The sequence below is a fragment of the Hibiscus syriacus genome, unplaced genomic scaffold (genome assembly GCF_006381635.1).
Source record: "Hibiscus syriacus cultivar Baekdansim isolate YM2019G1 unplaced genomic scaffold, ASM638163v2 tig00110890_pilon, whole genome shotgun sequence".
NCBI lineage: Eukaryota > Viridiplantae > Streptophyta > Magnoliopsida > Malvales > Malvaceae > Hibiscus > Hibiscus syriacus.
The window spans coordinates 16,629,849-16,656,000 of record NW_024062900.1 but is presented as its reverse complement, the minus strand read 5'-3'; the positions used below and the strand labels follow the sequence as shown (position 1 = coordinate 16,656,000).

General features: G+C 35.2%; 2 long non-coding RNA genes across 2 annotated transcripts; one reads left to right on the top strand and one right to left on the bottom strand.

The window, feature by feature from the left end:
• The first annotated feature begins 8,415 nt into the window (after positions 1–8,415).
• LOC120144869 lies at positions 8,416–8,718 on the top strand. Its single transcript, XR_005518076.1, has 2 exons — positions 8,416–8,580; positions 8,683–8,718. It is a non-coding gene; the product is annotated as an uncharacterized LOC120144869 (long non-coding RNA).
• LOC120144870 lies at positions 8,570–20,950 on the bottom strand. Its single transcript, XR_005518077.1, has 4 exons — positions 20,939–20,950; positions 18,556–18,573; positions 11,130–11,135; positions 8,570–8,705 (listed from the first exon to the last, which is right to left on the bottom strand). It is a non-coding gene; the product is annotated as an uncharacterized LOC120144870 (long non-coding RNA).
• Positions 20,951–26,152: the final 5,202 nt, after the last annotated feature.

Genomic DNA, 26,152 nt, shown 5'->3' with positions numbered 1-26,152 from the left:
CTATGTGCGTTTAGAGATTTAGATTCACAAAATACTAGGAAGAAATATTGTGATGGAATTATTATTAGACAAATAAATTATAATACTTGAATGCAAAATATTAGGTTTTTCTCTTGGTGCTAAGCCCGCAACATAATTCGGGTATATATAAGCCCAATGACTAATTAGTATCTCATTAATATTTAATAATTTAGGGTAAAGTACACAAATGGTCCTTGACTATTCATATGTTTTGAACTCGTTCTTTTCTGTTAAAAAATTGACGATAGTTTAAGCTGTAACATATGAATTGTTAGGTAACTATTTTGTAATTTTGTTTTTGATTAATATGAGGGAAGTACAATGTAATATATGTACAAAAATAATTTTCAACCATTTGACATTTAACGCTAATACCCCTGATATTTATAGTGCTCAAACCAAAAGACCTCAAGAAATAACAACAATCATTTTACCAACGAGGTCACTTGACTTGTGTGTAGCTTTTAAGTAGTTTAGGGACTCAACAATGTAATGTCATATAGGTTGAGTACCATTTTAGAATTTTTAATAATTGAAGACTAAATAAAACAATATCTTATAATCATAAAATCATTTGTGTACTTTACCCGTAAATATAAATCTTGTTAGAGTGTCATATATAGGTTTATATCATGCTTTGGGTAGGTTTCTATGCATCTGTAATGATATGGATGCTCTCATTCAAGAACTCAACTCGTGTTGAAGACCCAAAACGATATATAAATTTCATGTTTTTAATGCCATATTGTGTTCATCAACTTCTTGCATGGTTGGGTTCAACGTACGGGCTCATATATGATTGAATAGGTCCCGTTCGTAATCTAGGGGCAAAAATCGAGCCTTGAGCAATCGCTTCCACATCCGAACTTGACCCTTTCCCTCATGTTGTCTTGTGTCTAGTAGTAAATATCGATTTGTTGTGGTAATCAAAAGTCCTTCACAAAAATTTGAATTCTAACCGAATGTGAATCGTGGTGTAAATGAGGATCAAATTGAACAAGAAGCAAAATGATAGCCTTTCATGTCAAACCAAAAATTCAAATAGTATAATTTGATGTGAATAGAATATATTATGTAGTTTTAAGAAGAGAGAAGCCATTAAAGATTAAGGGTGTTGTTGCTAAGCTTAGATTCTGTGTGGGTCCATACAAAATATAAATTTAAAGCTGAAGAGTGTTAATTTAAGGAAAGGTTAAGATATTTTAGGGAAAAATTATTTTAAATTATATAAATAATCACTGAAGTATGAGTGAATTTTTCTTTTTTTCTATTGAAGTTTAAAAAAGTAATAAAACAGCCACTGTTATTGAAAAGTAATAAAATGATCATTGTATCTCTTAGGTGTCATTACCTCTGCCACGAAATGTTGGCTCGCCACATTTGAACGCTGAAGTGTCATCGTTTGACTACACATCGATCAATCGCCTCATGACTAAAAATGTCTTATAATATACGATTTTAACCAATTTTTTCCGGATTTGCCAAAATGACCAAAAAAATCGCAATGCGATCGCTAATTCGCAACGCGATCTCCATTATCGTAAATTCGCGTTGCATTTCGCGTTGCGATAGTTTGAAATCGCGTTGCGATGGTCTACAGTGTCGTTGCGATTTTCCCAATTCGCAATGCGAATAAGTAATCGCAATGCGAATTGGGAAAATCGCAATGCGATACTGACTATCGCAACGCGATAATACAAAATCGCAACGCGATATTGACTTTCGCAACGCGATACTGACTTTCGCAACGCGATTCTGACTTTCGCAACGAGATAATACAGAATCACAATGCGATTTTCAAAGTTCGCAACAGGTTTTAGTTTCGCAACACAAATTTTTTGGGTATATATCTACGCAGCAGCAACAACTCATAACCTAAATCCCTAAATCGCAACTCATTTCATCTCCATCTTTCACTCTCTCTGGCGACATCCGTTCCTATATCCGTTCCTACATCCTTCCCCATCCGGCAACAGGTCTTAGTTTCGCAGCTCGTTTGTTTAGTAAATTAATTTACAACCATGAAATCATCTAATGTTGATCATGTTTGGATAGATTTGTGTTTTGGAGGGTCATGGGAGAATGTTCATGGTGTTAGACATTCATTTGACTATCGCAACGCGAAAATGGCTATCGCAACGCGAAAATGGCTATCGCAACGAGAAAATCGCAATGCGAAATGAAAATCGCATTGCGATTTTCTCGTTGCGATTTTCATTTCGCATTGCGATTTTCATTTCGCATTGCGATTCTCTCGTTGCAATAGTCAGTTTCGTGTTGCGATAGTCTGTTTTGCCTTCAACATAATGCAGATTGAAAATCAACAAATCAACTATTACATTTCAATCAATTAAACAAGCACAAATAAGAATTATGTAATTAAACAAATCAACATTTACAAATCATCTTTTACAAATCAATTAAACAATCAAAAATAATAATAATTCTTATTTCTTCATAAATAATTGAATCAATGAATCAACAACTTTGTGACCCCGTACATCCATTTCACGCAGCTCACTTAAGGATTAACCTGTAGAAACCAAACATTTGCTCAAACAAGACTTCCTACACATCTAAAACCTACAAACAACAAATTATTGAATTCTAGGTACTTAACCAAACATTTTCAAACCAAAAGGAGTATATATGTTAACAAAGCTTGCATTTGACTTACCAATTAACAATGAACACTTTCATAAGGCGGATGCAGGTAGGCAGCGTCTCGAATATATTGCTCTAGCCATATAATGCCGAAACCACAAGCCTACTGCAGCTCTCTCTATCGGTGGGAGGTAGAAACTCTGTGCTTCCCGTCGTCAAACGCACCAAGCACAAGCATACGAGAGGACCACAATCCCCTCTGGCTCCCGGCGATTGTTGTAGCGCGGTCTCGTCTCTGACAACTGTAACATTGAACTTCTTTGGCTTCTTGTGTTCAGAATGAGTCTAATAATTAATCCCATCCAAGAATTTAGCCAAATGAGAGCTCCATCCCTTGATCATATCTCTCAAATCAGACAGTGATATGTAATATATCATGCTGTCATACACTATTATCTTCAGGGATGGGAGCTGAAGTTGGACGAGAAGCCAATGACGACGTTCCAAAACAGGGATAAACACCTGCAATCATAAGTAATAATTCATTTATTTGCGCACTTATTTATGAACACCTTTAAAAAATTTAAAAAATAAACACTAACCTTATCGACCTCCCACCATGCAGGATAAAGTTTAGCTTGTCCATTGCCCAACGAAAATGATTCATCTCGTTGATTCTTCAAGTGAACTGCGTGAAAAGCCGCCGGCATTATTGTATATCGCGAATTTTTTTTATTTTTCCTAAGCTTCCTTATTATTAGTAGACGTGACACCCACGCATCGATATGCTGTTTTACAAAAAATACATATATTAGTGAATTACATTAATTTTTAAAAAATTAATCAAAATTATATAAGACAAATATAAGACTTACCTCCCCATCGAAATAGCCACTATCTTCAACCCCTAATAGCACACCCCACCAAGACCGATCAAGCAACAAAAACATTTCATCGTTGAGTTTGCTTATGTCAGTGTAACACCCTTGGCTCTGCTCATGTAGATAAAAATCAACTGCGGTCTTAGCCCAAAGGGTATTATCCACAATTGTTTCCGGTAGTTGTCTCCTCTCCACTTCAGATACCGGAAGGGTACTAGCCGGTAACTCATATGAGAGCCAACTCTCATCCATCATGTCCGGAACCGGTGGGGGTTTCTCAATACTTCGATATATTACCCCATGTGAATCGGGCTCTGGAATGGTGGGAGGGACCTCTTCAACGATGACAGTGGCCTCTTGAACGGTGGGGGGGACTCTTGAGGGAGGATAGGGGCCTCTTGAACGATTGGAGGGGACTCTTGAGGGATGACAGGTGAGTCGGGATTCTTCTTGCGGAGTCTTCGCACCATTGGGGTGAACGGAGACGTAATAACATGTCCACGCCGTCTGATGCGTGAACTCCGCCGTGCAAGGAAAACCCGACGTAAAACATCCACTTTATCGGGCCGCTAAAAAAAATTAATACATAAATCAGTAAATAAACAGACATGATATTAAACAAAGACAAATATGTTTCAAACTAGCATTGTATTCACCCAAGTCATTATTCTATCATAGTTCACAAAATGCTCAGATAACATTCCAGAAGTAAGCACTTATATAAACATTTAAAAGGACAACATATATAAACATTCCAGAAGAAGAGTAGTTTACTTTCGCAACAATAAACTTAAAATCGCAACGCGAAAATGACTATCGCAACGCGGAAATGGCTATCGCAATGCGAAATGAAAATCGCAACGACAAAATCGCAACGCGAAACACAAATCGCATTGCGATTTTCATTTCGCGTTGCGATTTTGTCGTTGCGATTTTTATTTCGCATTGCGATTTTGTCGTTGCGATTTTCATTTCGCATTGCGATAGCCATTTTCGCGTTGCGATAGTCATTTTCATGTTGTGAAAGTAAACTATTCTTCTTCTGCAAATTGAAACTTGAATGGATTGCATTACTTCAACCAAAAGACAAAAATAAAACCAAAAATAAATACTAACAAAAACAGTTTAGCAGTATTGGCATCAACCGAATGAATTACGAGTATGAAAAATATTAAACTTACCTCGTTGCGTAGAGTATGAACCTCATTCTGCAACGATGCTACCATCTCACGTAGAGCGGCCTCACCGCGTAATGTAGACACCTCAACACGCCATGCACCATCGCCTTTGCGTAAAGTACCCTAACTCATCCCATTGAGGTGGAGGTGGAGAACAGGGAGATAAATGTCGTGGCATCTTTTCCGGTCGCCTATCTTGCGGTGATGGTAGAGAAGAGGCTCGATGATGTGACATAATAGGTGATGGTTGTCGTTGTGGAGGTGTATAGTCGGGTCGATCAGATGATGGCTCTGGGTGAGGTGATAGCTCTGGGCGAGGTGATGGCTCCCGAAGTGGAGGCTGCTCATCAACCGTTCCATCAAAAAAACGCTTACTAGCTTGCCACCAATCAGTGGCAAGCTCAGCTTCCGTGGGTGTCAGCCTCTGTAGAGGAGTGTTGGCCTCCTAACAATATAAAAGCTCAAACAAAGTTAAACGTGTACTAGTAATAACTTGTTTATAAACATATGGTAGTATTTATGTTAACTTACATTATTATTGTCGTATACCTTAAAGGCCCAAATAAATCCTGTCAAAGTGTATTTGGAACCATCGCCATGCAAACTTTTTCGATCATCCAAGGCAGACGATAACTTATTCCATGTAGCTTTCCATAAATACGAGCCCCACGGAAACAGGTTCCACGCATTTAGGTCTTCTACCAATTTGATTAGATCATTTGGAATAGGTTGTCTGGCCTCTCTGCCTAAAAAGCCGGCATGCAAAAGAATTAGAAGGCATACTCGGACAACGTCGACGTCATCCATCCGAGTAAAACCATCTTTCTTATTCAACAATCTTGTCAGGTCTTCTACGTGTAGATTCGGCCTCTCCAGCTCAGGGAAAAACCTGGGATAGCCATGATGGGCGGTAATGTGTCTAGTGTACCGACCTACATCATCGTGTCCGAAGCGTAGACCGGTGATTAAGCAAAACTCCCGCCCAAAACACGTATACGCCAGTGGAAAATCAAACCATATCTCTTCATCACGACGTTGTATAGTCTCTGGTAGATCGCTAGTCATGGTTTGAAGAAACAGGTGTGTCAACATCGCATCTCCACTGGGATGTTGTACTTTCAGCCATGGCCCGAAGCATGTATCCTCAAACATTTTTCTTTGTGCAGGTGAAAGCTTCGACGCAATTGTTTTGGCCAGGCTGACTTTATTTCTTAAGGTCAATTGAGCCGAATAAAAGTTCTACAAAAACAATAAACATACTAAGTTAGATATACCAAAAACTACACTGTGAAGATATACCAAAAGCAATAATAAACATAAAGAGTAGTAGTTTATTCTTCAAACTTAAATTTGCAACACTGTGAATTTCGTATTTGTCTTTGTTTTTTGGTTGAAGTAATGCAATTCATTCAAGTTTCAATTTGCAGAGAAAGAATAGTTTCTGAAAATGAAAATCGCAACACGAAAATGACTATCGCAACGCGAATTTGACTATCGCAACGAGAGAATCGCAACGCGAAACTAAAATCGCGTTGCGATTTTCATTTCGCGTTGCGATTCTCGGTTGATTTAATAAACAATCTAAGTGAAATGGTTAATCTATTATTGAAATTACCAGTAAACTTATCATCAATTTCAATATGAAAAACCTAATAATAAATGCAAAAATTTCAAAAAGAAAATAATTAAAAAAACTAACCCTCGTTGGTTGATTTTCCATTTCTGATTGTGAGGGTGGCTCTGAGAGATGGAGATAGACGGATTTCGCTGGAGATGGGGACGGATTTCGTCGGAGATGGGTGAGAGAGTGAGAGATGGAGATGGGACTGAGTTGTGATTTTAGGTTTTAGGTTATGAGTTGCGATTACGGGATATACTGTGGACGGTTCAGTGTTCCAATATATTAATATTCGTGTTTGGAATTTAAAAATAAAATACTTGGCCAGGATACTAATGGCGCTTAGAAAATCACATTACGATTATGTATTATCACGTTGCGAAAGTCAGAATCGCGTTGCGAAAGTCAGTATCGCGTTGCGAAAGTCAGTATCTCGTTGTGATTTTGTACTATCGCATTGCGATAGTCAGTATCGCATTGCGATTTTCCCAATTCGCGTTGCGATTTACTTATTCGCATTGCGATTTACTTATTTGCATTGCGAATTGGGAAAATCGCAACGACACTGTAGACCATCGCAACGCGATTTTCAACTATCGCAACGCGAATTTGCGATAATGGAGATCGCGTTGCGAATTAGCGATCGCATTGCGATTTTGTTGGTCATTTTGGCAAATCCGGAAAAAGTTTGTTAAAATCGTATATTATATGGGATTTTTGGTCACTGATGTTATTTTCTCTATTTTTAATCGATCCCAAGGGATAACCACCTTTTATAAGGATCTACACGCAAACAAAAAATAACTATTGGATTGCTAGATCTCTCTATTTTATCAAAACAATATTTTTGTGGTTTTTTTTTTGTTTTAGATGGCTAAAACGATTAAGCAAAAACCCCAAGCATAGGGTTAGTTTAAGTCCAACTTTTTTTTTTAAATTAATTAATTTATTATTTATTTAAAATATCTTTTAAAATAAATAATAATTTTATTTATTATTTATTTTAAAAGATATTTTAAAATAAATTATAATTATCTAAATCATGTTCCTTATTGTTAAGGAATTTAAATTCAACTAAATATTTAATATTATATTTGAATCAAATAAAATAATAAATAAATAAAATGTTATATTAAAAAATATAAATTTAACTTTTTAAATTTTAATAATAAATAAATCATTTATAATATAATTTAAAAGAATCTCATTATTTTAAATTATTATTGTGGGTGATAACTACAACCACTCTTATCCGTTCTTTAGTGTGAAACCCTATAGTTTCAATTAACATTAATAGTAGATAAAATTATATTTGATCCTACAAGTCATGAGTTGCCTCTAGCAAGACATTATGAGTATCCAAGTTAAATGAAAAGTTCATGTTAACGCAACTCATGCCATAATAATTTTATCTCACGATATTTTGATAAAATATATGGCATGGAAAATGTCAACCTTATATCGTTCTATCTCTAGTTTCTCGATGCCTAATTAAACTGACTAAATAAATGATATTGATCACCACCAACTCATTTAAACACGACAATGAATTTCTCAATATCAATCATCGAAGGGCCCTACGATATTTCTCTTATGACAAGACAGATAAATTTCATCTTAACCACTCATATCTCATTATATGATTCTTGTCATGTTCAAGCTTAATCTTTATAATCGTTATATTAAATACAATGTTTGACTAAGTCAAAATATAATAATCATCATGTTGAGAATTGTAGTAATTTCATGTCTATGAATTTAATGACATAACTATAGAAGAAAAACATATGAAATTGATCCATGTATTAATCTCAAAACGAGTCGATCAAATATTTTTCCTTAACAAATGCATATGAATTTAATTTGAATCTCATTCACATATTCATCCAAGGAATATTTATCAAATTTATACCAATTTTATTTTATTATTGTTACCCAAAAAAATTAATTAAATGATTAAATTGAGAAGTATTAAAAATATGAAAGTCAATTGAAAGAAAATTTTAGGACCAAATTATGAGATTTTGAGAATAAAAGGTGATGATATCTCCTCCTCCTATCCATCTAGGGTTTCATTCCCAAAAAAACAAACCAACAATTCCAACTTATATTTACCCCTTCTTTACAGTTGTGTGTTGCAGCTGCTACTACTCCTTCAGAAACCTATCCTTTTTTTTCCCTCAACTTATTTTCTCACGCGCTGCTGCATCTACTCGACCGGCGGTAAATACCCGGTTTCTTCTTCCTTCCCTTCCCTCTCCTCCATTAAGGAAAGAAAGTTTGGTTCTTTAGCAAGGTTTATCGAAGCACTTGGGATTTTAGTTTGTTTTGTTTATTATCTCTCTAGGTTTTATTGGTTAATAACAAGAGGAGAGGGAAGAAAAAACCCAAAAAATAGAAAAACTTTGAAAAAAAGGTTTTGTGTGTGTTGGTTTTAGTTGTTCTTCGAGAGAGACATGGTTTAGGTTCAAACTCAGGGGCAAAATGGGAGTGTTAACTAGGAATGTGCAAAAAAATCCGATCCGATCCGTTGATCCGATCCGAAAAATCGGATATTCGATCCGTTTTTTAATTTTCGGATAGTTTGGATCGGGTATCCGAAATTTTTTTCGGATTATCGGATCAAATACGGATAGGTAAAAAATAATTTTCGGATTATCCGAAAATCCGAAATTTTTTTTGGGCTATTTTCGATAAAGAGCTGTTGTGGGTTGGGAGGAGTTGTGGAGCTTCAGGCTATTTTCGGATTAAACCTCTTCGCCAAAAATGGGTCTGAGAAGTTCAATAACATATGCATAGTACGAAATGAAGCTTCACTTTCCGTACAAGTTTCCACTGCTGCGTTTACTTTGCCCTTCATGTCAACACTCCAAATTTCAGTTAAATCTCTTTGCACTACCACATCGTGATCGAAAAGAACAATCTTATTCAGTGCTGGAAAGATGTCTGGCAGATAGAACCGCAGATAGTTGAGGGCTGAAGTAAATCTTGGATCATAGGACTTTTGTTCCTTCAATGTTGAATTATACTTGGTAGACAACCAATCAAAACTTTCTACACTCTGAAAATGGATTGTAGCTTTTCCAGGAGGATTTAATAAAAACCACATCGAAATTGCTGGGAGGTTTAGGTAATCGGTTACCACATGAAAAACAATTTTCTCCGGCTCCTGCATAACCAGGTATTAGTTAACCAGGGTATATTTCATCCATTAACAGGTAAATCATGGGGCCAATCCTGAGTTAACTGTAGCTAATTCATCAAAGTAATGACATAAGTGTATTGTCTTTTTCGAGGGGAAATTGATCTAATGGCAAGTTAGGATAAGCTTATTGTATAAAGGAAAGGATAAAGAACTCCTTGGCAACTTTAGAAAAGCTCAATCCATTAATTCATTATAAATTCCAAGTGTATCATTTATTGTCCAGAAATGTAAAACCACAGCACACAAAGCTTCCTAGCGTGATTTATCACTCACAATTCTACTATGTGACTGTTTTTTAATGACAAACACTCTATATAAGCAAATATGTTTAACAAAATAAAATAAAATATTGAAATTTATTGAAAATTAACAGAGAAAATAATGAAAGTTGGCAAAGGCATCTTACCTTTGCAGATGAAATTGTGGAGTTAATAAACACTACACAAGCGAGGACATTGTCAGAAAAAACACTGCATAGTGATAGAGGTCTGGATCATTCAACTTCGTTGCTTGCTTGCTTCCTATTCTCAAATGGTTTAAATTGCAGAACAAGGGTAAATTATCAACCTCTTCCTTAAGCATCTGCAGGAAACCACATAGGAAAACAATAATTATAGTAAAATATCATGGAATGATCAGCATAGGTATGTTCACCATATTGATAATAAGTTTGGTTTAGAGAATCTGATGAGTATCACCACATACGCCTTGATTTATGTTAATTGTTTTTGAATTTTTTGCAAAAAACAAAATCGGATTCAGATCCGGATCCGGATATTCGGATATCCGATCCGAAATTTCGGATATCCGATTTTTTCGGATCGGATACGGATCATTACTTTAGGTATCCGAAATTTTCGGATATCCAAAAATTCGGATCGGATAATATCCGATATCCGATAATGCACACCCCTAGTGTTAAAATGGAGCTGGAAGAGGGAACAACCAGTTCGTACCGACGTCGCTTTATGTTGGGGATCTGGATCCAAGTATAATGGAAACTCAGCTTTTTGAGTACTTTGCTCAGATCTGATACAAAGTAGAGGAAAAGCAAAAAGATAACACGGTACAAAGTGAAGAAAAAAACTAAAAGACGTGTTGAAAAGGAAAAGAAAACTTTTTCATATTGATAAAAGAAAAGAAGGGGCTTATAAATAGGTTTTACATCATAACACACTGATCACTACTCCTATAAAATAAACATCAACTAAGACACTAATTCCACCAAATAACAAATTTCTAAAGACTCGGTCAAACCCACCAACAACTACAACTTTCAATGAATATTAATAAATATGAAACAAAATATTTAAATCTTAACACCTTCCCTTAAACTGAAATCTGCAGATATCAGTTTAAAAGAAAGAATTACCCTTATGCAAAATCCTCCTTTAGAGCAGCACGTGAACAAACTCCAAGTAGACCACATAATTTCACAAATGTACCCAACTTGAGAGGCTTGGTCTGTATATCTGCAACTTGGTCTTTACTTCGACAATAAACCAGTTTGATTGCTCCATCATTGCAGAGATCTCTTAAAAAATAATATTTCACATCGATATGCTTGCTTCTTTCATGTAGCACATGATTTTTGGAGAGTTTGATTACTGAGTTGTTATCACAAAAAACTGTAGTAGTTTCCACTTGCTTGAACTGTAGCTCTTCAAGAATTTTTCTCAACCAGATAGCTTGACAAGCACAAGCTGTAACAGCAGTAAATTCAGCTTCTGTAGTTGACAAGGTGACAATTTGTTTCTTCTTAGAAGACCACGAAATAGCCCTTGTGCCTAACATAAAAACATAGCCCGAAGTGCTCCTTCTATCATCTTGATCTCCTGCATAATCACTGTCAGTAAACCCGAACAGTTCTAACTTTTCACCCTTCTTGTAGAACAACCCAAAATCTCTAGTTCCTTGCAAGTAACGAAGGATTCTCTTGGCAGCTAATAAATGCATTTATGTTGGATTCTCCATATGCCTACTTATTAAGCTCACAAAATATATTATGTCTGGTCTTGTTGTAGTTAAATACATCAAACTGCCAATAATTTGCTTGTAAAGTGTGTTGTACACCTTCTTCCCTTCATGATCTTTGTTTAGCTTCAAGCCAAACTCAGTTGGAGTGCTTACAGAATTGCAATCCTTCATTTGAAACCTATCCAAAATATCTTGCACATACTTCTTTTGAGAAATAAAGATCTCATTAGCTGATTGCACTACTTCTATGCCAAGGAAGTAATGCATCATTCCAAGGTTAAACATTTCAAATTCAATCACCATAGATTTCTTGAATTCTTTAAACATGACACCATCATTTCCAATAAATATAATATCATCTACATATAAGCAAACAATGAGCGGTTTCCCCTTATCTCCAATTTTAACAAAAAGTGTGTGCTCATATGGACATTTGTGAAAATCTTTGTTGAAAACATTTTGATGTTTCGATATAACAAATTAAATTAAAAGAATTTAAATTTTGAAAATGATTTTTCTAAGCATATTCGATATATTAAATCGAATATCAAAATATTACTCAAAGTATTTCAAAGTTCATTTTAAATCCTTACTCAAGTGTTAAATTAAGTTTTAATCTTAAAATAATTTCAAAACGATTTTACAAAATATTTTGAACCATTTTAAAGCTAAAAATTTCAGATTGCTCAGAGGGAACCGATTTCCCCCCCCAAGGGGGGTACCGATTCCCCCTGAATGGTTTGGCTCCGAGAATTCCAGTATGCTCGGAGGGAACCGATTTCCCCCACTGTTCAACGGTCGAAATATTTGAATTTTACAACTAGGGAACCGATTCCCCATTAGGGTTACTGATTCCCCTCACGCTACAAGCTGTTGTATTAATTGTTTTCATACTTAAATGGCTCCAATAACTTCATTAATGATCCCCAACGTTCAGAAGTGATTCAAGGTGGATTTAAACAAGTTCTGAAGCCTTTGATCAATAAGAAATCATAGAGAAACAAGAGAGAAAGCATCAAACACCAAGTTTGTGCAAATCAAGCCAATCTTCCTTTCAATATTCATTTTTCTTTCAAGAACACCATTTGTGCTCATTTGTAATTATTTTTTAGTGTTATTTTCTTGTTCTAGAATTGTGCAAACATCTTACCTTGTGAGGTTTTCCTTGTAAGTTTGCAAATTTGTGTATTTCTCTTTGAAAAAGAGTGTGCTCAAGAATTTGGGGTATAATTCTTGAGGGAGTTGTAAGGTTACTCTTTGTCCTCAAAAAGAAAGAACAAATTAGTGAATTTATTGGAAAATCCTTAGTGTGGATAGCTAAGGTAGTGGACGTAGACTTTGGTTGAAAAAGTTGAACCACTCTAAATCGTTGTGCAAATATTTTCAATTTTCTGCAAAAGCTTCCACCAAAATTTTAATTGCCAATTCACCCCCCTCTTGGCCATTTCCATCAATCGATTAACTCAATAATCTTCTTTTAAAAAATAAGTCTCAATGCGACTATACCAAGCTCGTGGAGCTTGTTTTAAGCCATAAAGAGCTTTCTTTAATCTATACACTTTATGCTCATTTTCGATCTTAATATAACTAAGAGGTTGTTCTACAAATACATGTTCCTCCAAGTTTCCATGCAAGAATGCCGATTTGACATCTAGCTAGAAAATAAGCCATGAGTTATGTGCCGCCAATGCAATCACCAATCTGATTGTATCATGTCTTGCAACGAGAGCAAAAACTTATGTACAATCGATCCCATATTCTTGCTTATATCCCTTAGGTACCAAACGTGCCTTACACTTGTCAACTTCATCATTTTCCTTTAGTTTTTTTTGAAGCGAACTTTACACCAATGGTTTTGTACCCTTTCGGAAGATCAATCAGCTCCCAAGTATTATTTCTTTCAATGGCATCAATTTCATCATCCATCGCCTTCCTTAATTTTTCTTCTTTGACAACATTTTCAAAGGTTGTAGGATCACAATCTGAAAATAAAGCAAAATGAGTGATTGGATCTTCAATATCAGTTACCTCATAGTCTTTCATCCATACGGGCCTTTTTAGAATACGAGGAAGAGATCAAATTGCTGCATTAGTAGCTTCTACTGCTGTTAGCAAAATTTCAGAAGTTGTTGGAGTTGCTTCTAATGAATTTTCAGGCATATAGGTTGTTGGAGTTGGTTCGCTTTCAAAATCATTGTCCAAAAGAACTTGAGTTGGTTCGTGCTCATTCCAATCCCAAGTGTTTTCCTCATCAAAGACAATGTCTCTACTGGTCACAATCTTCTGGGTTAGTGGATTAAACAATTTATATGCTTTGGATATTTCACTAACACCAAGAAAAACACATTTTCCCTCCTTATCATCAAGTTTCTTCCTTTTCTCATCCGAGATATGTGCATAAGTGATGCATCCAAAAAATTTTAAAATAATATACAGCTGGTCTCCTTCCACTCCAAGCCTCCTCGGGTGTCATATTTTGAACAACAAATGTAGGACTTCTGTTCAAGATGTGAATGCTCAAATTTACCGCTTCAGGCCAAAAAGATTTTGGAAATATTCCTCTTGCCAACAAGCTTCTCACCATATTGAGGATGGTTATGTTTTTCCTCTCTGATACACCACTTTGTTGTGGTGTATAAGCAGCTGTCAACTCTCTTCGAATGCCATGAACTTCACAAAAACTTTCAAATTCTGTTGAGCAATATTCTCCACCATGATCTGTTTGAAGGGTCTTAATGGTCTTTTCTGTTTCATTTTCCACACGGGCCTTAAAGCTTTTAAATGCACAAAAAGCGTCTGATTTTTTCTGTGAAAAATAAACTCAAAATTTTCAAGTATAATCATCAATGAAGGTAATTAAGTATCTTTTACCTCCATTAGAAAGTGGTGTTATCGGGCCACAAATATCATAATGAATTAGCTCCAATACTCCTTTTGCTCGCCATGACTTCCTTTTGGGAAATTGAGAACGATGTTGTTTGCCAACAACACATTCTTCACAAACTTGGGAAGGAATACTAATCTAAGGAAGACCTATCATCATATTTTTCTGTTGGAGGGTTTTCAATCCACCAAAACTCAAGTGGCCATAACGAAAATGACACAACCAAGAAGGATCATTTACTTTAGTTACCAAACAAGATTGCACACTTTCAATCTTCAATGGAAACAACCTGTTTGAACTCATTTTCACAACAACAATAGCTCCTCTAGTGGGATCATAAATCTCACAAACACCCTTTTAAATAGTGATTACATAACCCTTTTCTTGCAATTGACCAACACTTAACAAATTACTTTTTAAGTCAGGAACATAAAAGACATTATAAATTATTTCAACAAAGCCATTCTTGGTTCTTATCTCAATATCACCCTTTCCCATCACCTTCACATTGGAATAATCACCAAAACTTACTGTAGAATGAAAACCTTAATTTAAATAAGAAAAAGAAGACTTACTTCCACACATGTGGTTACTGCAGCCCATATCCACATACCAAACATCATACTCACATTCCTGATTAGCTTGAGTAGCCATTAACAAAGTTTCTACTTCCTTCTTTTCAAAAAAATTTGATTGCTCTTCCTTTTCTTTGTCATTAGGCAGCTTAGTATAACATTCAGAACGATAATGTCCAAATTTATGACATCTAAAGAACTCTACCTTGGATTTGTCAAAACGTTGATCTCGTCCCCTACCTTTGCTCGAAAATTAATCATCATTGGATTTGAAATACCTGTTGCCATCTCTATTTCCCCGAGCTCCCCTTCCCTTCCTCTAGAGTTTAAGAAATGAGTAGAGGTAGAAGCCTTCAAAGCTTGCTCCTCTGAAGTTGAACTTCGATTCATCTTCTTTTCATGGATCAGAAAGGAGCTATGTAATTCATCAAGAGAAAATGCATCTATGTCTTTCGATTCTTCAATTGAACGCACAACATAATCAAAAGTTGGTGTCAGGGAACGCAATATTTTCTCCACAATGGTGACAACTTCCATCTTCTCACCATGAAATCGCATTTTGTTGCTGATCTCCATAGTCCTGGCACAGTAGCTGGTAACATATTCTCCATCCTTCATTTGTAGAGTCTCAAAATCTCTTCTCAAAGCTTGAAGTTGTGCACGCTTCACTCTAGCAGAGCCTTGATGTTTTTTCTTCATGAAATCCCAAATATCTTTGGAAGTTTCTTTGCTAAGAATTGTTCCCAAGATGGGACGACTAATTGCCTGAAAAAGGTAATTTTTCCCTTCAAATCTTTTAGTTTTCTCCCTTCCAACTATGTTTTCTGAGTATCTGTCAGCACAACACCTTCTACTGGTTCTGCTACTCCAGAAACAACAACTGTCCAATATTTTTTGGACCTCAAAAAATTCTCCACGAGCATGCTCTAATGATCATAGTGACCATCAAAGCGTGGAATGGTTGGCTGCACAAAATTATCGGAAGCCATCAAGTTAACCTGCTCGGATACCACTGATACAGAGTTGAGGAAAAAAAAGAGAACATTGTTACAAAGTGAAGAAAAAAACTAAAAGACGTGTTGAAAAAGAAAAGCAAACTTTTTCATACTGATAAAAGAAAAGAATAGGCCTATAAATAGGCTTTACATCATAACACACTGACCATTACTCCTATAAAATAACACCAACTAAGACACTAACTCCACTAAATAACAAATCCCTAAAGACTCATTCAAACCCACCAACAACTACAACTTTCAATGAATATTAATAAATATGAAATAAAATATTTAAATCTTAACAGGGTTCAATTCTTACCGTTAGGGTTTGCAAGGATTTGTCGACTCGGAGGTCCCTTGGTTATGGTTATGTCAACTATAGCAGTCCTCAAGATGGTCAGTTTTAGTTTGATTATATATTGTTTGTTTTGTTTAAAATAGATCTATGGTGTTTACTCATTTTATTTTCCTTGTTTAGTGATGGATTCTTGCTTTGATTAGTATTAGGATGGTGTTGTAACTATAATCAATTGCCTTTACATTTAGTTCGGATAAAATGGATGGTATTGGTACAGAGTAGAATAGTTTTGGTGTTAAGATGCCCTTCATATTAGGGTAATTGTATAGGTTTATTACTTATTTTATCCTTTTTAAGTATTTCGATATCTATCTTGTTTCATGTGAACATTATATAGTCAGGCTGACGAAGATGTAGGTTTCGACTTTCCAGTGTGTTCTATAAAGGTTGTCCTTCACATGTGCTTTTTCATTGATGATTTTTACTTGAAAACTCTCGCATTATTTTTAAAAACAAATAGTAAAGACTGCTTTTATCTCTATTTGGCTTGAATTCTTATAGTCCGATAAGCCTGGAAATTTGTTTGATGTAGTCTTGTTTTATGCAAAGTGAGTCATATACACCAGCCTCGTGAACTATATGTTTGATGTCGAGGGTATAATAAGTGAGTATTTAATTGGGGTTTATTGTTCCTGTTCATTTCGAGTTTCTTCCCATAAGAAACCGGTAAACACCTTGCAGTAATTTATATTGGGCCTTTTTGGGTACCCTAAAATTGGTGGAGAGAACTATAAGCAAGCAAGAAAGAAATGTAATGTTAAAAGTACTTGTGATATTGACCGAAAAGGAGGAAGTGTGTGATGATGAAACCAGCAGAACGTGGGATCCTAGCTAATGGAAAAGAGTAATGCGTATACCCTTTATTCAAAAATGATCTTACGATATCTTCTCTGGCTTTCTTGTAAATTATCTACGAAGTTAGTCTTAATCAGCTAGATGGAGACAAACTGCGGCCGTGACTTCTCATTTTAATACATATTATTTTCAAAGATTGTTACAAATGTTTGCCTCCATTGATCCCCGGTAAAAAAAAATTATCAGCTCTTTATTTTGCATGATATCTTCTGTTTATGTACAGCTGTTAGGGTATTGGATCTTCTGAACTTCACTCATCTGTGTCGTAATCGGTTTTCGTCCGGGCACGAAATATTTATTTGACGGGGAAATTGATGTGAATAAATAATTTTGAAAATAATTTGTGAGTCGCCATCGGCCTTTTGGATCAGGTAGGTCGAATACCTAAAAATTATTTTTTTTTTTAAAAAGAGTTTTAAAAAACATCCATTTTAAAAAAAATGAACATCTGCGTTTTATAACCAAAAATTCGTTCTTTTTTTTTTTATAAAAAGGGATTCGTGGTCGGTTACGTTTAGGGAAGGATTAGCACCCCTACAACGCCAAAAAATTGGTACTTTTTAATTATAAATTGTCTCTATTATTAAAATTCAAAAATATATTTAATTTATAATCCTATTATTTCAAAATTATATAAAAAATATTTATTTATTTAAAAATATCAGAAAAGAACTTCTAGGTGCCTTAAGACAGCTCTTTTCTTTGATATTAATTTAAATAATATTGTTTAATTTTAAAATATCTGAATAGGACATCCAGTTGTTTTAAGACTGTCCTGTTCTTTGATATTGAAAACTAAATATTAAAATAATTTATTTAAAATAAATATTTATTTATTATATACTTATAACAACATTTAAATATATAAACAAGTAAAAGAATATAATTCTAAATATATATTTAAAAGCAATAAAAATACTTAAAATAAATGACTAAAATATAGTGAAATTAAAATTGACAAACCTAATTCATAATTAATCAAAATTACAGGGATTAATCAAGCTATTTTCTTATTTCATAATTTAGTGACTAAAATAAAATTATCTAAAATTCGAATATTATAATAAAATAAATTAAAAATATTAACTAGGGATTAAAATATTATTTATCAAAATTAAGGGATTAAATCTGTTATTTATCCTAAATATATTATTTTAATATGAAGGACTAAAATAAATAAAATTAAAATTTCGAGATCAAATTAAAAGTATTATAAAATCGATTTAGTGACTAGAATGTAAAAATTACAAATTGGAATGGCTTCGTATGGGATTTACCCTTTGTGAAATTACAGAAATACCCTCCCCGAAACGACGTCGTTTGGGAGAGGGTATTTATAACCCAAACCGGCTGGCCCGTAGGGCCAGCTTCTCATTTCATTTTCCCTGTTCTCTCTCTAACAGAGAGAACAAATTTGTTCTCTGCCTTCTCTCTAGCTTCCCTCATCGGAGGGAAGCCGGTCACCGGACGGCAACCGTCTGCCGTCGTGACTGTCACCGCCGGCCACCGCATCCGGTGGCCGGAAAAATTTATTTTTACACTAATAGATAGATCGGACCGTCCTAAGGACGGTTCCGGTGGTATTTTCTCCTAAAAAGCTCCCAATCGGAGCGAATCTACAAAAGTACCTTCGGTGTTTCGAAGGTTCCGGTGAGATCCGGTGGTCGGGGCTTCCTCGGTAAGTTTCTCTTCTTCCTTTTTCCTTCTTTTTTTGTTTCTGGTTGTGGGATGTTTGACTGAGATCGTTGGTTAGTAGTTTTTTTCTTTTCTCCTTCTCTGTTTTTTTCTTTCTCCGGTTCTGTCTCTCTCTTTTTTCTCTGTCTCCGTGTCTGTTTTTTTTTCTTTCAGGTTGGGGTGGTGGCTTTTATAGCCACCACCGGTGTGGTCATCGGACCGGTCCGAAGATGGGGTCTCGGTGAGTCACCGGACTACCAGTGGTGACTCACCCCGTAGCCATGGCGTGTGGAGGGCATCTGGTCTTCTGGAGTCTTCATTTGAGACGTGGCAGCGGCGGAGGCGGTGAAAGAGTGTCGGCAGCGGTGATTGGAAACTGGGGCGGCGCCGCGTGGCCCTAGGGTAATGATACCCTAGGGTTTCTTCTGGCATATCTGAGGACCGTTGGATCTCTCAGATCCAACGGCTGTGATGAGGCGGCCGGCTAGATTAGGGTTAGGAAACCCTAACTGAAACCCCCAAATGTTTAGGGTTTCTGGTTTGTTCTGGACCGGTTCTGGTTTGTTTGTAACTGGGCCGGTCCATTTGTAATTGGCTTGTAATTAATTATTTATATATATTTAATATATATTTAATAATAATAATAATAATGATAATAATAATAATAATAATAATAATAATAATAATAATAATAATAATATGGATAAAAAATTAGTATCTTCAGCTGCCCCTCTTTGCTCATTCTTGTGTTAACAAGAATAGGGCAAAGATGAAAAGATAATAAATTTTTTTATCCATTTGGCTTTACTTTGATCATAATGGATATATTGAATAAATTCTTCTCTCTCTCCAGATGAGTTCTTCTTATTATGAACTTTCTGCTGGGGATGATGATGACCTCCTTTCTGTGATAGAGTCATTCAAAAGGTTGAATAAGCTCTTGATGAGTTCTTCTCATTATGAACTTTCTCTAGAAAGGCTGATGCTAATCTATCTCCTTCTGTGATAGAATTATGCAAAAAGTTGAACAAGTTCTTCTTATTATGAACTTCTTCTTTCTTCTTCAGATGAGTTCTTCTCATTATGAATTCTTCCTGGCAATGTTGATCCATCAAATGATGAATTCAAACCAAAAAGTTGAACAAGTTCTTCTCATTATGAACTTCTTCTTCCTTCTTTAGATGAGTTCTTCTCATTATGAACTTTCTCTGGAAAAAATAATCCATCCAGTGATGAATTCAGATAAAAGGTTGAACAAATTTTTCTCATTATGAACTTCTTCTTCCTTCTACAGATGACGAGTTCTTCTCATTATGAACTCTTCCTGGCAATGTTGATCCATCAAATGATGAATTCAAACCAAAAGGTTGAACAAATTCTTCTTATTATGAACTTCTTCTTCCTTCTTCAGATGATGAGTTCTTCTCATTATGAACTCTACCCGGCAATGTTGATCCATCAAATGATGAATTCAAACCAAAAGGTTGAACAAATTCTTCTTATTATGAACTTCTTCTTCCTTCTTCAGATGAGTTCTTCTCATTATGAACTTTCTCTGAAAAAAATAATCCATCAATTTGATGAATTCAGGTAAAAGGTTGAACAAATTCTTCTCATTATGAACTTCTTCTTCCTTCTTCAGATGAGTTCTTCTCATTATGAACCTTTTCTGGAAAAGCTAATCTATCAAATGATAGATTTGAATCTTTGCTAAAATCTTTGAAATTCCTGTTAAAAATTCAACAAGAATAAAAATGAATGAAAATGCATCTATTTTTGAAAATGCCTAAATATGATGCATGAATGTTAATTTATTTGATTTCAGATTGGTGAATTGAGTATTTCTTCAATTGTAAAAACCCAATAGATCTTTCTTCTTCAAATCAGAGAATCTATCATATTTGACAAATGTAGATGTAGATATTATGTCACAAAACCTCTTGAGAATAAAACTCAATAGTATAAGCTCTTGAAAAGCTTGCATTCAGGCAACATGTTGATTCTGATAACAACTCATCTAATTATGAAGTGACCTTTCAAGATGATTTCACAGATACCGAGAAATCTTGAATTCTGATTCTGATGAGGAGAATAAACTGTTATACTTGACAAAAATGGGATTCTCAGATGCTGAAACTTTAATAGCCCTGGAGAAATGTGGTCCAGATTCATCAATTGCAGAATTGGCAAATTTTATATGTGCTGCTTAAATGACTAAGGCTGCTGATGCACTTCTTCTGGTAAAAGATAGGAAGTCATTATGCAATGATCCCAATTACAAGCAAAGGCAAAACTTGGGCTATGATTTTTGAAAAGGAAGAAGCAGAAGAAGCTTGAAAAGAATCTTCTTAATGAAGACGATCATGCATTTCATCTTTCAATTACAATGATTGGTTCTGTAATTCCTACCAACCCAGATCAAATAACTCAAAGAACACTTCCAGAAGATGCTATTGGCAAATTCATCTTCCAAATTCAATGATTGGTTCTGCCAAACCAGATCAGATAACTCAAAGAACACTTCCAGAAGATGCTATTGACAAATTCATCTTCCAAACTCAATGATTGGTTCTGTCCAAACCAGATCAGATAACTCAAAGAATACTTCCAGAAGATGCTATTGAGCACATTATTCTTCCAAATTCAATGATTGGTTCTGTCTAACCAGATCAGATAACTCAAAGAACACTTCCAGAAGATGCTATTGAGCACATTATTCTTCCAAATTCAATGATTGGTTCTGTCTAACCAGATCAGATAACTCAAAGAACACTTCCAGAAGATGCTATTGAGCACATTATTCTTCCAAATTCAATGATTGGTTCTGTCTAACCAGATCAGATAACTCAAAGAACACTTCCAGAAGATGCTATTGACAAATTCATCTTCCAAACTCAATGATTGGTTCTGTCCAAACCAGATCAGATAACTCAAAGAATACTTCCAGAAGATGCTATTGAACACATTATTCTTCCAAATTCAATGATTGGTTCTGTCCAACCAGATCAGATAACTCAAAGAACACTTCTAGAAGATGCTATTGAGCACATTATTCTTCCAAATTCAATGATTGGTTCTGTCTAACCAGATCAGATAACTCAAAGAACACTTCCAGAAGATGCTATTGAGCACATTATTCTTCCAAATTCAATGATTGGTTCTGTCTAACCAGATCAGATAACTCAAAGAACACTTCCAGAAGATGCTATTGAGCACATTATTCTTCCAAATTCAATGATTGGTTCTGTCTAACCAGATCAGATAACTCAAAGAACACTTCCAGAAGATGCTATTGAGCACATTATATTTGTTCCAGTTAATGTTTGGACTAGGATATCATAATGCTTATTCGATGTAGAGCCAGAATTTGTAGATTCGAAGCATTTCCATCATACTACACTGAAAAGGACTATATTCATAATTCTGCCAATTAAGAACAGAGTTTCTCTTATTCTGCTTCCTCCATGTGCTGATGTTTTTCCATTGACAAAGAAATGATGGCTTTCATGTGATCCAAAAACAAAGTTGAACCGTTTATAAACATGTACAAGAAGTACCAAATTGACAGAAAGGATCTGTAAAGCTCTTGAAACTTATGACAATGAGCCAACTTCGAGTGTTCAGAAGTATGTTCTTAATGAGTGCTGAAAATGGAATCTAGTATGAGTTGGAAGGAATAAAGTTGCTCCACTTGAACCTGATGAGGTGGAAATGCTTCTAGGTTTCCTTAAAAATCATATACAAGGATCTGTATACAGACATGTTTCCCAGTAATATCAATGTCTTGTTTCTTTTTGCTGGAATCAGTGCTGCAAAGATCGCCTTCTATTGTCTTAGTATATCTTTGAAAACAGATGTGCAAGAAACTGAATGGTAATCGGTTGGAGCAATTGATGAGTAGATTTGGCGGATTCGACCTTGTTGTCGGTAGCATCCCGTGTAACAATCTTAATGTTCATGGTTTTAAGATGGTGATGATTTGCTTACTTTATATTCCATGCTTTTAAAAGGTATTAACATAAAGTAATATTCAAAAATCTTTAAATTATTTCAAAATTATGTTAATTCAATATAACAGAATAAATTGAATTTTCAAAAATAAATTGAATCTCAAATAAATTGAACTTGAAATAGATAGAATTGTATTCAATGTTCTGGCAAGCATAAGAATGATAAAAATTCAAATGTCTCAAAATATTATAAGCATAAGTATTTCTAAATTAATCAAGTTGACACAATTTAGAGAAATGATGTAAGCTTTTGTCTGGAAGATCTCAAACGTTGTCGAAATGCTTGTAGATGCGAAGTTTCTTCCAAACTGTCAAAATCTTAAGAGGGTTCAATTGCCAGATGCCTAATATCAACCTGTATTTGAGCCGCCTTTTCAGGTTTTCAACTCAAATCCTCCCTTTGGTTACAAGATGCCCTTTGCGGGTTTTCACCTTGACCCCCTTTTTTTCTTTTTTTCTTTCTTTTTTTTCTTTCTTTTTTTTTTCTTTTTTTTTCCTTCATTTTTTTCTTCAAGCATAATATTTCTTGACAGAATCCGAGTTTATTGGATTTTTCAGAATTTTTCCATCCATTTCTGCTAAGATCAATGCTCCTCCGGAAAAGGCCTTTTTTACAACGTATGGCCCTTCCCAATTAGGCATCCATTTCCCACGGAAATCTTTATGTATAGGTAAGATCTTTTTTAGTACTAGATCACCCTCTTGGAATTCTCTTGGATGTACTTTTTTGTCATGAGACTTCATCATCCGTTTTTGATACATCTGTCCATGGCAAATAGCTTTCAATCTTTTCTCCTCAATAAGGTTCAATTGATCAAATCTAGCTTGGATCCATTCAGATTCATCCAATTTTATTTCTCTCAATATTCGAAGCGATGGAATCTCAACTTCAATTGGTAAGACTGCTTCCATCCCGTAGACTAAATAAAAAGGCGTTGCCCCAGTAGATGTTCGAACAGTAGTTCGGTATGCATATAGAGCAAAAGATAACTTCTCGTGCCAATCTTTGTAAGTTTCAGTGGTCTTTGTAATGATTCTCTTGATGTTCTTATTTGCTGCTTCAACTGCCCCATTCATCTTTGGACGATATGCCACTGAATTTGAATGTTTGATCTTAAACTGTGCACAAAGTTCGGTCATCATTTTGTTGTTCAGGTTCAGAGCATTATCTGTAATGATCCTTTCTGGTAGGCCATACCGGCAAACTATCTCTTTCTTTATGAATTTGCAGACTGTGGACCTCTTAATATTGGTATATGAAGCAGCTTCAACCCATTTGGTAAAATAATCAATTGCCACAAGGATGAAGCAATGTCCATTCGATGCTTTTGGTGTGATTGCCCCAATGACATCTATTCCCCACATAGAAAATGGCCAGGGTGCTGTCATTACATGTAAAGGAGATGGGGGTACATGAATCTTGTCTGCATATATCTGGCATTTATGACATTTCCTTGCATAATCAATGCAATCTGTGTACATAGTAGCCCAATAATATCCATATCTCATTATTTTTCTAGCCATGGAAAGACCATTTGCATGTGTTCCACATATTCCACTGTGTACTTCTTCAATGACGTTTCGAGCTTCGCTGGTATTTAAACATCTCAATAACATTTGATCATTGCTTCTTCTATACATAATCTCGCCATCAAGAAAATATCCAGCAGCCATTCTTCGCAAAGTTCTTTTATCAATTTCCGATGCATTTGGTGGATAACTTTGATTTTTGATATATTGCAGAATATCATGATACCATGGTTTACCATCTACCTCTTCTTCCACACTATAACAATGTGCAGGAATTTCATATACTTGCATTTTGATTGGCATCATATCAACTTTCTTGGTTGCTTGAAACATAGCAGCTAATGTAGCCAAAGCATCTGCCATTTGATTTTCTTCTCGAGGGAGATAATTGAAGGTAACTCTCTCAAATTCTTTCACTAATTCGAGGGTAAAATTTCGGTATTCCAACAATTTGGGATCTTTTGTTTCCCATTCTCCTCGCAATTGATACACCACCAAAGATGAATCTCCATATATCTTGAGAAATTTGATTTTTCTTTCTATAGCTGCTTTCAACCCCATGACACAAGCTTCGTATTCTGCCATGTTATTGGTGCAAAAGAACTCCAGTCTGCTTGTAAAGGGATAATAAATATTTTCTGGAGAAATTAACACTGCCCCAATTCCTCGTCCCAAAGCATTAGATGCTCCGTCAAAATAAAGCTTCCAAGTTGCAAATTCATCATTTGTTCTGACTTCTTCATTCATGGATATGCACAACAGATCTTCATCGGGAAAATTGAAGTTCAAAGGCTGATAATCATTTTATACACGACTGGCCAGAAAATCAGCTATGACACTTCCTTTTATCGATTTTTGGTTGACATATACAATATCAAACTCAGATAATAACATCTGCCATCTAGCCATTCTGCCTGTCAAAGCTGGTGATTACATTAAGAATTTCAAAGGATCAAGTTTTGATATCAACCAAGTAGTATGGTATAACATATATTGTCTGAGTCTTCGAGTAGTCCACACTAAGGCACAACATAATTTTTGTATTGGTGGGTATCGAATTTCACAATCGGTAAATTTCTTGCTCAAATAATAAATAGTTTTTTCTTTCCTTCCTGATTCATCATGCTGTCCTAGTACACATCCCATCGAATTTTCGAAGACCGTTAAGTAGAGAATTAATGGTCTATCAGGCATTGGTGATACTAAAATTGGGGCATTAGATAAATATTTCTTAATAATATCCAAAGTTTCTTGACATTCTTCATTCCAAACTTCAGGATTGTTCTTTCGAAGTAATTTGAACACTGGATCACATTTGTCAGTTAATTGAGAAATGAACCGAGATATATAATTTAATCTTCCCAAAAAGCCTCGAACTTCTTTTTTTGTATTGGGTGGTGGAAGATCTTGAATTGCTTTGACTTTATCTGGATCAATCTCGATTCCTTTTTTGCTGACCACAAATCCCAAAAGTTTTCCGGAAGTTACCCCAAAAGTGCATTTAGCGGGGTTGAGCTTTAATTGATACTTCCTCAATCTCTGGAAAAGCTTCCTCAAATTTTGAATATGTTCTTCTTCAGTTCGGGATTTGGCAATCATGTCATCTACGTATACTTCAATCTCTTTGTGCATCATGTCATGAAACAAAGTTACCATGGCTCTTTGATATGTTGCCCCTGCATTTTTCAATCCAAATGGCATTACTTTATAACAGAATGTGCCCCACATGGTTATAAATGTTGTTTTTTCCATGTCTTCAGGATTCATTTTTATCTGATTATATC